The sequence below is a fragment of the Diadema antillarum genome, unplaced genomic scaffold, assembly GCF_040938485.1.
Source record: "Diadema antillarum isolate AM-2024a unplaced genomic scaffold, OU_Dant_1.0 seq00000908_RagTag, whole genome shotgun sequence".
In the NCBI taxonomy this organism is placed as follows: Eukaryota; Metazoa; Echinodermata; class Echinoidea; order Diadematoida; family Diadematidae; genus Diadema; species Diadema antillarum.
This window is the reverse complement of record NW_027271765.1, coordinates 406870-421530: the sequence shown is the minus strand read 5'-3', so window position 1 is coordinate 421530 and position 14661 is coordinate 406870. Positions and strand designations below refer to the sequence as shown.

Sequence of the window (14661 nt, the reverse complement as noted above, 5' to 3'; positions counted from 1 at the left end):
GGCTTCAGCAAGGTTGAATGTATAGTACAGTATCCATGTCGTTAATATGATGAATGGAAATGACAGCACTAGTGAAAATTATACCAGTTCTATCAAGAAGTGATTTTTTTTTTTTTTTGGGGGGGGGGGGGGGAGGGGGGTAGGGCCAACAACTACAAATGCTGCATTCTGTCATGCATCGTGAAAATGAATTTCATAGTCGCATTACAACGTATTTCAGCAAAGTTGACCTGAGTGGTTCCTGTAAAAGCACCAGCGATTCTTGTGCAACTCTACAGTTCACAGTAGAGCAGACATAACCGTGCATAACCCTAATTTGACTATTCCTTGTGAATGCACATAACATTGTGTTCATCCCCATGCCACTTGTTGTTTTGCCAATGATGAGTACACATACACGTAGACACAAATTTGTTGAGAAGTGCATGGGATTTGTAAGTACAGGTTACTCTCAGTATTGTGAAGTCTTCAGGACTGGCAGTTTTCTTTCATTATATCAAAATTTTGTTACAACTGAAAGGAATTTTGCCGGGCAGATGTTGGTGATAATAGTTTTGGGACCTGAATTTTTACTGTGTTGTAACGAAATTTTGTTTCATAAGGAAGTTTGTTGTATCGGGGAGTGCGCTGTATAGTATAAAGAAGGATTTGGGAAGTGTGGTGGTGTCCGTGATTCAGCTTTGGATGTGAGACCCACGTAACACTTTCCTTTCTGTCTTTTTGAATCTTATTCCAGCCCAGAGGATACCCTGCTGATAGTGGTTGGCTCTGAAGAGATGCCTTGATATTGGCCTCTACCGTGATGACATTTGGCACAACCTGCTACAAGGGGTGAGTTTTGTGATGTGCGGTAACAGCTGACAGCTGTATCGGGTTTGGTGTAATACTGTACATGTATCCAATATATTTGCACATCATCAATCTGTTCTGTCGAGGGACTTTAGACGGTGTGTACAGTGCAATGAGATTTTTGTGCCAATACGCACTCCAAGCACACAAAGGATTTAAGAATTGTCTGTGGAGGAAAGTGAGAAATCCATGCTTCCTCTTCAATTCACAAGGGAGAGTTATCAATTTTTTACTTCCACCAGAGCAACACAGTTGTGTGCGTATCCTAAAAAAAAAAATACGCATGAACACCGTGTAGTGGCAAAGGTATAGGACTTTCTTGTTACCAAACAAAATTTCGCACTCAATACACCTCAAACTAAATGTATCCTATATTTTATTTATTTTTTTAAACTAGAAAGATGGACAAGTTGATCTGCAGCAATGTATTAAACAGAGTGTGGTTGGAAATGACAAATTCAAGCATTGTCAAGTTTTCCCAAAATTCCCTTATAAACCACATGAATCCTCCACATGGCCACAGTTTAGTCCAAGAGGTGAAAAGTGCTGAAATTACACAGCAAATCATGACAATCCCCTTGATTTTCCACAATTCTCAACACTCCATTTGCATCAACACGTTTGCTGTAATTTCAGCAAAACTTGGTAAGTGCATCTAGGAGGGTACTTACTTCTGGAGTACTGAAATCAGCAGAACAAGTTTTGCTGTAATTACAGCAAATCTGTTGGACCGTTGCAGATGCACAGTGAACACCATGCAGGTGGGGGTTTTTCCTTGCACACTTTTTTTTCGGTCATTTATGTGTTGAAAATAATTGTGTTTGGAAGAGACTCCTGAATGTATTAAAAGAGACTTAAAGGAAACCAAAACCCAACAAGAAATGTGGATTGAGTGAAAGCAGCAACACTTGTAGAACACATCAGTAAAAGTTTGAGGAAAATCAGAAAATCTGGTGCGAGTGATGAGTTTTTAAAATTTTTGGTGTTGGAACCCCTGGATGAGGAGACTACTAGAGGATATGATGTCATGCATGGACAACAATATGAAGAAACTGTAAAGGGAATTCCACAAAAAAGTCATTTCTCATGAAAATTACTTGTTCTATCCACTTGATACTGATATATTAAAGCATGTATATACATGTACATTATATTAAGGGTAGTAATTATTCTCCGTTGCTTCCTGATAGCGTTTAGTCAAGTGCTCTTTCATTATGCTAGAAAAGTGAGTTTTTGTGTAATTCCCTTTATATTTTCTTTATTGTTGTCCACACATGACATCATAGCCTCTAGTAGACTCCTCATCCAGCGGTTCCAACACCATGTTCTCAAAGGTCTATAGGTCACATATTTATATATATTCCAGATGATCACAATGCACATGATCAGCAAGATAGTGTGTCCACTAGATGTTATGGGACCACTACTTTAATTCCATATCAGATCTGCCAGTAGTCATGTCGCCAAGTCACAACCAGCACCTTTTTGGATTCTAACACTCAATTCCACAATCCAACAGAAATTTCAAACCTTTGCATTTGGAAATTCTTTACAAATTTTTACTGCCAGTCTGATAAAAGTATCATTCCAGTATCATCCAGTGAAACACCATTAGCCATGGTTCCTCTAAAGTCCCATCCTGCTCTTGACACCATTGTACCAACTGTTCATGCTCATTCTGTGTGAATGAGATGAACTGTACAACTGACGGCTTCCATGTCACCATAATATCTTCTTCGTCAGCAATACACTATTGCCATAGTATGCTGGTTAATTGATGAGTAGCAATATGTCTTGTTGAGTGACATACATCTCAAAGAAAACGAAGTATACAGATTTCCATATCTGCTAACGCATGCATGAGGTAGTGCCACAACCAGTACTTCACTGTCAATTTTGGCAGGCCAGAATGAGGTATTTTCTCCAGTAAATTTGTCTTCAAAGTCACAACTCCACATAACCAATACTCTGTACTTGTAGCTATGTGGGAACAGGATTGTACTACAAAGTGTAGTCTGCCCAGTTTGGCTGCTAGGCATTTGACTACATATCAAGTTCAACTTGCACAGTCTTCATCCAAGTTCAAGTAGAAAGGCCTACTGCGTAGTTACACAGGGATTAGCTCCTCCACAAACAATCCCTTTAAGGATGCAAACATTTTCCTGTTGAAGCATCTACACCTAAAATGCAAGGCCTGGCCTCAGCTAATCCAAACAGTCAACATGTACTTCATAATACACTATGTTGGATAGGCCTACATGTATTAAAAGTGTACATGTGAAAAGTGTTGTTACAGTGAAGGGTACTCTCTTGCATTCTGTGTTGTGTGTGTTTTATAATGAGCAGGGAGGTGAGACATGTGTCTCACCTGCCTTGTGCAAGAGGACAATTAGTTTCCAACTATATCACCCTAAAGTGTTACTTAATATGTGAAAAATATACAAAAGAATAATAAATGTTCCTTGAAACTTTGTTGTTGTCCTAGTAAATGATGTAATATAGAATAGAACATTTCTAAACAGCTCCAAAAATCTGTTGAAAATTGTGTTTTATAGCATTTCTAAACTAAGTTAAACAAAATTACCTTGGACATACAAAACTATTCTTTATAGCATTTTTGTTGGTCTATGCTGCACACACTGTACACTTCTGTGAAAACTTCAGCTATAAAATGCAACTTTCAATAGAAAAGTAGGGCTGCTATCTTTTCTAACCAATGATAGGCTATTCAGTTGAACAACAGCATAGATGCCAAGTTCAAAGAAATTTTGTGAGTGAGAATTTCATGACTCAGCATCTCGGGGAGCACGCATGTGCACGAGCAAGGGAGCGAAGCGACTGAGCAAGGGGAGGATGTTGAAGGAGGGTGTCCGCCCTCCCACGGTAGGGAGCTTTTTCAATTTTTAGCTGGTCCATACTTAAGTGACTATTTTTTACTTATTTTGAAATACAAAAGGTAAATATGCCTTCACTTGCAGCTCTCACTTTAATCCTTTAAGCTATGCTCCCAATGCGTGAGAAAGATGGGTGTCATGCGTGAGATCGTGAGACAGACCCGAAATGCTTGAGTCTCACTCACAATGCGTGAGACTTGGTAGCTCTGCAACAGCAAAGTTTCAATGAGCATTCATTATTTGATATTCATATGTATCTGCGTGTGTTACGCCAAAATTTTTATTTTATTGGCAAAAATTTTACTACATTGCTTCTTTGAAGCAATTTTGGGACAAAGTTATCTCTCATTCAAGTGTTCTACAAAAAGTTTGTATGATATTGGGGTAATGCATTGTGGAAAATAAAGGGACATCCCCGTAGTACTAGTGTTTACTGTGAAAGCGCCCATATAGATTTGGCTCAAAAGATATCAAGAGAACATGTCTATAAGCTTGTCTTGTATCAAAATAATTAGTTGATATACTATTGGTACATATATAATCCCCCCAAACTACACCCAACTAAGGCCTGCTGTCAATGATGACAAGACGTAAAAACGTGCTGACACGAGTACATACACAGGTATATAATGAGTAAACATGACTTAAGATGATTACATTGCTTGATATTTAAATTGCTCGATCATCATTAGTGTGGTCATGGATAATATTCCTTATTAATATCTGAAAGCTTACCTTAGCACCAACCATATCATAATTATGGTCATTTTCTTGTAAATGTCATGGTAGTAAAGATAAACACATATTTTTTCCATAGACTCTTCACTGGGAATAGTCTTTTACTGTGAGAAATATGAATCTAAACTACATTAAGCAAATATCTACAGGCTTTTATTTCTACATCATAAACATTCTTTCCTGATTGGTTTGACTGCATTTCAGTTGTTACATAAGATTTCAATCATCTCTAGCGATAATAATAATATTCCACGATGACTAGTAGCATGACATATGTGTGCACGCTACATTTTGCACTGTTGCCTTCTAATGGACCGGTTTGTGAAGCAATCATACCAGATGCCTGTACTTTTGATGGCTACATATCATGTACATGTTGTGAATATAGCTACTCCATGAATATGCTGTTTTCATTTTCTTTGTACATCAGTCTTAGCAAGTACAGGCAGGTTCATTCTGTGCAGTTTAAGCCAAGATCAAACAAACTTGCCAACTTCAAGGACAATAGCTGAGGCAGGAGGGAAGTTTGATTTAACCCTGATTGTGCAAACACCAGTCTCCTTCCAGTTCCATATAGATGTACAGTGTATATTCAGCTCTCTTTCATTAGCTCATGGAACAAGACCAAACTTTCTGGAATGCTTCATAGTACTGAACATGCTATGTGGGGAGGTATTTGGCTGCTGTCTGCTCAAACTGCAAAGGCCCATCAGGTGAGACCACAGTAATAGTGAATGATAAATGTGTTGCTTTTATCAGTGTCAGGCAACAGTATTTCTATCTGAATGAAGCAAGAATGTTAATGTTGTTAGCTGACATTTTACTTTTTGCATACCCCTTTGAACTAGTTTTGTTTGCATGCAGAATCACACACATTGTATTGTACCTTGTTACCCCCACCAAAGGGGGAGGTTATGTTTTCATTACAGTTGGTTTGTTTGTTAGTTCGTTCCTTAGTTTGTCCGTGTGCAAAATAACTCAATAAGTAGTGAACGGATTGGGATGAAACTTGCAGGAAAGGTTGAGAATGACACGAGTAACAAACAATTAACTTTTGGTAGTGATCCGAGAATTTCTGAAAATTTATGAAGGATTTTGATATTTTGGCAGGTGGGGTCAATGAACTTGGGAGTTCAGGCTGCGCATATTTGAGGTTTGCATGCATGCACTAAAGCGCGTGCTTTAGTTTCTGCTAGGGCGAGGTGCGCCGCACATCTGAGGGTTTAAGGCGTTACAAAAGCTTCTATATTGTGTAATTGGGCGACTTTCAGCATACTATACACACTTCAGCATGCTATGAGTACGTATGGGTGGAAATCGGGGGCCCGTTGCATAAAAGTCACAATGGTGATAACTTTGCCATCCAATGGTAACCACCATGGCAACAATACTCAACAGCCAATCACAATCAAGAATTCCATGGAAGTTAACATTGTATGGCAAAGTTATCATCATTGTAACTTTTATGCAACAGGCCCCAGTTATCTCTATGGAAGAACAAGATCAGTGATGGAAAAGGGCTACATGCTTGGTGGAGGTCTTGCTGCGCTCTCAGAGTGCTTCTCTAGTTAAATTTGTTATTGAATTACAATGTAATGTGTTCCTATTCATTCAATTTCCAGGTTGAGTAACGAACTTCTATGAATTTTTGAATGATTTGGAAATATATAGTGTGCACAAGCCTCAATGATGGAGCATATCACTTTCAGCACTTACACGAAGTTAGATTATATTTGTCTCCTAGACTCAGTTTTTCTTCATTCAAAAGTATTGGGGGGGGGGTGAATACAAATGGATTGAATGGATAATACTGTATAACGAGAAATTTTCGCGTGCATTTTAATTTCGCGAATTTCGCGAGCGCCAAAATTCGCGAAATTAAAATGCACACGAAAGTTTTTGTCTACACTACATGCATTGAACGCCAGTGGCAATTCGCGAAAATTTCATGCCACGAAAAAGGCTGTCGGCTCCAATTCGCAAAAATTTCATGCCGCGAATATATCATGTTTTACAGTAATGAAGATCTGCATTTCCAATGCATTGATAAAGAGTGCTACTGTATTCTATTACACAGAAATGCAGTTGAAATGTAGTTTGAAAAAAGAGTACAATCTATTTAGCATAACATTGATTTCTTTTTTCCTGTTGTTATCAAAATGAGATGAAAAATATGGAATGAATGGCATTTTAATCCTATTCCCACCGGGGGGAGGCATTTTGGCCCCCTTGACATTTCGCATGATCATTCCACAACGCATGATGCTCTCATTGCAACATTCTATAACTTTTTACTTTCAAGTATCACATAACTTTTGAGACCAAATTTGTCGCTCTCGGACATACCGTTTTGAAGCCACCCTGTCCGCTCCTTTGAAAAATATTTGTTGACCCAAAAATTGCTCAAAAACATGATTTTGTGTAACAATCCAATGTAGATTGTGTTTTTGCATTTAATTCATACAAAAACAAATATTTTTACTTTCAATGGCTGACAAAAATTTATTTTAGGCTAATAATGCTTTAAAAAGTTTTTGCGACAAATTTTGACAAAAAACAAAGAAATACATAAGACATTCAATAAACAATAAAATTCGAAAGAAGTAATTATCAAGCCAAATTTTTGCTTCAATATCATTGTTAAGGATATTGAAAATAGTATGTTCACCTAAATAATTTTTTATTTGTGTGCAAAAAAAAATTGCATAAATTACCATTTATTAATATAAGAGACACGAATCAAAATGTGAAAAATCGAACTATACAGTCTTGTAGATTACATTGGCCTCTACCTTAGTGCAAATTTTTGCGAGGATCACGTGATCCACAATTGAGATCTGAAGTGGGGCCAAAAAGTCCCCCCCCCCCCCCCCCCCCCCCCGATGGTTTTAAATCCCTCAAAAAACCAGGTGGGTGTAGGGTTAAAGTTCTTGAACAGTCAATAATGAATATGCAAACAATGAAGTGATGTTGCCATACCCTCTCAACTTGCCATACAATTCAAATTTTGAATTTTCAGTTATTCATTAAAAGGAAAACATGCATCAGCCTAAAATCCTGATAGATCGACCTGATCATTGAAGTTATTTAACCAGGAATAACCACTTCAATAACAGAAAATTGAATCTTATCATTTCTTCGGACATGATCAATAGAGAATTGAAAGGTTATGGCAACATCAGCTCACTCATTTGCATATTCATGTCAAATACATGTATGAAAATGTATAAAAACTGTTCTGCAGTCAACAGTTCTGCTTTCAAATGTTTGAAAACTGTTCTGCAAAAATTAACAAAACTTCACAACTTCATAACTTCCCTATTTCATTATTTATCTAATTCTGATAAAAAAATTTACACTGTTGTCCTCCCAAGTTTTTACTCTTATCATACTATACAGGCTGATTTTACTGAGCATGTGAACCATTTGCAGAGGATGTAAATGTCAAAAAAAGGCAAAGTCCAACATTCTGAAATTTTCACTTTCTTTTTTTTGTTTGTTGCAACAATGGCACTGAAAATAATTCTCATCACGAGTAACACACAGCTAAACATTTGTAAGTAGAAAAGCACTCTGAGAGCGTAGACCTCCATCAAGCAGCTACTTTCCACCGTGATCTTGCTCTTCCACAGAGATCAGTGATTTCCGTCCACTGAAAAATCGCCCGATTTCACAATAAAGTACTAGGCTTTTGTAACGCCGTAAACCCTCAGATGCGCGGCGCGTCTCGCCCTAGCAGAGATTAGGTAAATAGAGTGCGCACTTAAGTGCCTGCATGCAAACCTCAAATATGCGCAGCCTGAACTCCCAAGTTCATTGACCCTTCCTGCCAAAATATCAAAAATCCTTTATAAATTCCCCAAAAATTCTTGGATCACTACAAAAAGTTAATTGTTTATTACTTCTGTCGTTCTCAACCTTTCCTGCAAGTTAATCCATTAATCCCAATCCCAATCCGTTAACTACTTTTTGAGTTATTTTGCGCATGGACAAACTAACTACGTAACAAACCAACGGTAATGAAAACATAACCTCCTCCCTTGGCGGAGGTATATGCCTCAAAAGGTATGCGAATAATTTGCAGATATGTTGTAAATGATCAGAAAAACTTCACAGATTTTGCTATTAACATATGTGAGATATTCTAAAAAACTGCTGAGTTCCATATGGAAGTTCACAAAGATTTCCTGAGCATTATGCACGTCTTGTGAAGGTTATGTACACATATGACAAGGCTTTAACACCCTTTTTCAGAGCAAATTATGAGCAGATCATGAACAAATGTGCAAGTGCACAAGAAATTGTCCTATTTTTGTTGTTTTATTTTAAATCAAAAACTAAAAATGGACACCCACAAATATTTCACAACACTTTCAATCCCCTGCTTAGGTTTTGCTATCATTTGGAAACTATTAAAAATGTGAATGTTGAAGTTTGCTAGTTTTTCATTCACATCCTTTGCCAGGTTTACAAGCTCTAAAATCAGCTTGAACCTGGAATGGAATTCCTGCTTAATAGCAAATGTTACAAAACAGTGCAACAAGGCACCAATATGTGATATGTGGTAGACTTACCATTATTGTGTAGGACTTAAAGATTTGAATAGAAATAATATTGTAATTAATTAAGGATACTTGTAGAAAACTTCTCATACAATTAGGAATCTAAGGAGCAAGCATTTTGTATTTTGTTTGTTTACAACTTTGTTTAGTGTCTGGCATCAGAGCAATGTTAAGCTTTAAGGGAAGAAAATGAAAATTAATGTAAAAATATGTTGCAGTACATTATTGTAAGCTTTACAGAGCAGCACACTGTTGCTTTGTAAAAGAATACATGCTGCAGTTTTTGCAGAACTCTCCTCAGTACAAATTTTAACTCTTCTCATTTGTTCATTTCATTTCTAGGGTATCAGTTTGATGGATTCCAGCTTCACCCAACATCACCAACAAGCAGCATCAGTCCAAAGTTTGATGTAAATCCAGGGGTCTAATGGTCGCACCTTCAAGTATCTCGTAGTTTTAACAGATGCATCAGTTATCACAGAATGCATACTAGTGTGCCACATAATTTAGGGTAGTACAGATCATTATAACATAAGAGTTAAAAAATCTATATGGACATATGGGTTGAGTGAATGCAGCAAAGTAAAATAAGTAGAACATATCAGTGAGAGTTGGAGGAAAATCGGACAATCCGTTCAAAAGTTATGAATTTTGAAGTTTCTGCTCAGCCACAGCTGGATGAAAAAACGATAGCTTATGATGTCACATGGGTACAACGATATAAAGAAAGAATAAAGAAAATTCAACATATTCCCATCTTTCTCGCATAACACAAGAACACTCAACTTCTCTCTGTCAGAAGACAGGGAGAATAATATTACCCTTAACATACTTCAGTAACAGGTCGAAGAAAAGCACACTTTATTAAAAAAGGCAAGTTTTGTGAAATTCTCTTTTTTATTTTCCTTCGATCGTTGTATGCAAGTGACATCATACACCAACACTGTAGCAGTCTTCACATCCAGCAGTGACTGCGCAGATACTTAAAAAATATCAGAACTTTTAAACGGATTGTCTGATTTTCTCAAACTTTGTGTTCTACTAATACTGCTGCATTCTCTCAATCCTTATGCACATGAAGGTGGACTTGTCCTTAATATTTGCCTTATCACAGAATGATACAAAGTGTGATTTATAAATCCAAGGAGGTTAAAAAGAATGGAGCCACAACCATCTTATATCCTTTGCCAGATGTTCGATGCTGCCACTCAAAATATTTAAAGCATGTGCCAAACTGGGTCTGCCGCGCAGATAGGAATACAATGGATTCGTGTCTCATTGTATCACCAGTCACTCTCAGGGGAAGGTGTGTACATCTTTGTGATGGTAATTACTCTTTGCTATCCCTTCTTATTAAAGACAGGTGATATAATTATGATGGTTAAGACACAGGGATGCGCAAATAGAAATTAAAAAAAAAAGGAAATAAAGATGAAAATTACCAGACTGCACAAGTGTCATCGAAACCAGACATAAAACTTTTTGTGAACATGAAACAGCGATTTCTAACGCCATGCCCTAAATCCTAACTGTACTTGGTCTCGTATTATGAAGAGTTAGAATTGATTACAAAATTGACTTCTATCATAAGTCTGTGGCAGCAATTTAAAATCAATTATATCTTTAGATTAAACAGGGTCCTAGACTATTTTGACCCATGGAGATACAAAGGTAGATGTACAAGACATCGTTTTTGTTAGTATCGCATAATGCGTTGCCATGGCAATGGCAAATTTTCTTTTTAAATTATTGATTGAACTACTCTCATTTTTTGAGCAATTAACCCCAAATGTGGCATGTGTAACTCCTATCAAAAGAAGATGTGCAAGACACTTTCTTCACTGGTATCGTCTAGTGCATTGCCGTGACAACAGCAAATTTAAAAAAAAAAAAATACAGAATGTTGTGGATGGAACTACTCTTTCATTTTCTGAGTAATTGACCCCAAATTTGGCATGTATGACCACTTTCAAAGGAAGATGAGCAAACGCTTTTTGTTAGTGTTGCATAATGCATTGCCATGGCAACAGCAAATTTTGACAAAATCTTATACATTGTGGTTGATCAAACTACTCTATCAGTTTTACAGCAATTCAGTTCAAATTTGGGATATAAGATGCCGTCAATGTAAGGTGTAGTTGTGCAAGATGCCATTGATGTATGTGTGAACAAATATGTTGCCATGGCAACAGCAGTTTTTGTACCAATCATACCAAAAAAAGTGGATTAACCGAACTCCCTGTGTTTTTGGAGTACTTGACTTGAATTTTGGCACATATGTGATGACTACTGTGTAGAAGTGCAGAACACATCTTCTATCTAGATGTTTATCAATACGTTGCCTTGGTAACAGCATTTTTTCACTGAAAAGCATACCTTTATATCCTTTTTAGCTAACTCCCTAAATCTTTGAGCATTTAGTTTGAAATTTAGCCCATGTAACTGCTATGATAGATGTGAGAACTTTATCTTTGGTTATTGTTGAATGATGCATTGCCATGGTAACAGCATATTTTGAATGAAAATCATCCAAAATTACTGTGGATTCAGTCAACTTCCTCAGTCTTTAAGCACTGGGCTTGAAATTTTGCATATGTGACCACTATAGTACGTAGATATATGCAAACTTAATCTTTCATCATTGTTGAGCTATGCGTTGCCATGCTAACAACATTTTTTTCATTCAAAAGCATACAAATATACTGTGGATTCAGCCAACTCCCTCATGCAGTCTTTTAGCATTTAGCTTGAAATTTGGCCCATGTGACCACTATGGTATGTACAAAATGTGGATGTGCAAACTTAATTTTTTGCCATTGTTGAACAATGAATTGCCACGGTAACAGCATATCTTGAATAAAAGTCCTACGAAAATACTGTGGAAACATTAGAGCATTTAGCTTGAAATTTGGCACATGTGACTGCTGTAGTACAAAAATGTGCAAATTTAATCTTTTGTCATTGTTGAAGTATGTGTTACTATGGTAACAACATTTTTCCCTATAAAGCATACAAAATATTGTGGATTCAGCTTACTCCCTCAGTCTTTGAGCATTTAGATTGAAATTTGGCACATATGACTGCCATGCTACACAGATGTGCAAACTCGATCTTTGGTCATTGCTGAACAATGTGATGCCAATGGTAACAGCATAATATTTTCAATGGAAATCGTGCAAAAATACTGTGGAAACCTCCCTAAGTCTTGAGCATTTAGGTTGAAATTTGGCACACGTGACTGCTATGTTATGTAGATGTGTGAACTTACAGGTGTTTTAAAGGTGAGTAAAATAATATTTCTACAGGGTCATTGGCACCTCCATGCCTTCAATTGTCCCTGATGTTGGGGACTTAATTAATAATTTCATGAATTTTTACATGCAAAAATAGATAAATAAATGAATGAAATGAATACAAACACTTGAGATATGAGAAAGAGCAAAGAAATCATTTGCAAAGCTCATCAAATATTTTTGTAAGAAAAAAAAATGTATCCATTTTCCTCCATTTTGATTTGTTTTTGAGTGGGTCCCTTTAGTGTTTTATTGTTTTTCTATAAGTTTGTTGAGTAAGCCTCATAATCATGTGAAAGTATAAAAACAGCTAATTATCTGTATTTAGAAAGACTAACCACCTTACTCAGAAGGAAACTTTGGTGAGGTAATTTTTTATTTTGTTTTATCTGTTCAATCAATCAATAGGAGCAGTTTTATAAAATTTGTACAATTATTATTCATAAGGCCTGACTGTTAGTCATTGAAGCTATTTAAAAGTTAATGACAAAATTATTTGAATGAAATTGTGTATGTCTTTTATTTATCCTAAGTTTGTATTATCTGAGCACTTCATATCCAAGATGCCATAATGATTGCAGTGTTTTTGAAATGATGAGAAAGCACATGCAGCATCCTAGTATTTTGCATGAGTTCTGTCTGTAAATGTACATATATTGCCCTAGATTTAACTGTCAGTATTCTTCTTTTCTGATAAAGCATTTTTCTTTTTCTTGTATGAATTCCCATTTGTATTACAAATGCTACATATCAAGTACCAAACTGTAACACCCCCCCCCCAAAAAAAAATGGAAATAAAGAAATGTCTTTCAACGATGAACACAAATCTTACTATACCATTTACAATTATTTGGTATCTGTTGATAGATGTACTGAGATATGCTTTGTGGAGTAAAGAGGAAATAGAATGAAAGACAAAAAATTGAGTTGATGAGTGACTTGTCTTACTTCTGTCAGCTATATCATGGAGAGTGAAAGCCTAAACATGTTTGAAATCCATCATATGAGACAAAGTCATCGCATTTAGTTGACAATAAGGCGAGGATTTACATACTAATATTGTCAATTTCAACAAACCATGACATATGCATAATAAAAAAGAATATCATGAACATGATTAGGTCCTACAATATGCACTCCAGCATCTGTCCAAAGGCCTATATGATTTTGCTGAAATTACAGCAAAATTTCGTCTGCATGACCTGCACATACATCATGTTTCCTGAGCATGTGTGATGGTCCAAGAGATTTGCTGTAATTACAGCAAAACTTGTTCTGCTGATATCAGTACTCCAGAAGTAAGTACCCTCCTAAATGCACTCACCAAGTTTTGCTGAAATTGCAGCAAAACTGATGATGCAAGTGGATTGTTGAGAATTGTGGAAAATCAAGGGGATTGTCATGTTTTGCTGTGTAATTTCAGCACTTTTCACCTCTTGGACTAACCTGTAGCCATGTGGAGGATTCATGTGGTTTATAAGGGAATTTTGGGAAAACTTGACAATGCTTGAATTTGTCATTTCCAACCACACTGTTATTAACTCTTTAACTCCCTTGCATTATTGTTTTAGTGTTGAAATTAATTCAGGTGTGCACCACTGTATGTACATTTTCAGGACGCGTCAAAGTTTGACTTCTCTTTCACATACACCTGTATTTGATGAGGCTTAATGTAGAGACAGTGACACAATGGATTGAAGATGGATCAATGTAGCCACAGTATGTGCAGAGTTTTACTCCCATGAAGTATATGTATACAGTATATGCATTGACTTTTTTTACTCAAAGTCCTCCAGAAATAGCAATGATAAAAAAAACTTGTGTGTATTTTCCATGCACTGTTTATACAGAAACTGGAGAATCTGTGCAGCAGAAGAGCAGGGATGACGGAAACACTTCGTCTCGTAGGGACAATACTTCTGTATCTGCACCATTTCGATGGGAGGCTTTCTGTCAGCATTGCAGAGGAATAGATGTGTTGAGAGTTTAAACGCGATGGTCTGCTGGATGGCATTTGGCAGCAGACACTACTGGTGACATTGAGCTTGGCTTTGGCTTTATTACCAAATTCCGCATTCCGTGAAGAAAGTCAACAACAACAAAATTGTGATATCCAATAGAAATTGTACATTTAGTTCCTGTGTATTGGATGGTAGTGGGGGGGGGGGGCAGTCCTTGGTTATTCCATATTTGTATGGGCATTGAAAGATCAGTCCAAACTAAACCCATGGGGTTTTAAAAAAAAAGGGGGGGGGGCATGTAATTTGAATTTGAAGCCAAATTTTAGGTTTCATTTTTCCCTCCTGTTAGTAGTTGTTTTGTCTT

The 14661-nt window shown here is 36.7% G+C and overlaps 1 protein-coding gene across 2 annotated transcripts in view; it reads left to right on the top strand.

Moving 5' to 3' along the window:
• The window catches only part of LOC139741163 (heterogeneous nuclear ribonucleoprotein A3-like), a 28267-nt gene extending 13846 nt beyond the window's left edge, over positions 1-14421 (top strand). For both annotated transcript variants that reach the window (XM_071651756.1, XM_071651753.1), the window contains exons 11-12: positions 742-831; positions 14187-14421. The gene's annotated coding sequence lies outside the window, so the exon portion shown is untranslated. The remainder of the gene's footprint in view (positions 1-741; positions 832-14186) is intronic.
• The last annotated feature ends 240 nt before the right edge of the window (positions 14422-14661 follow it).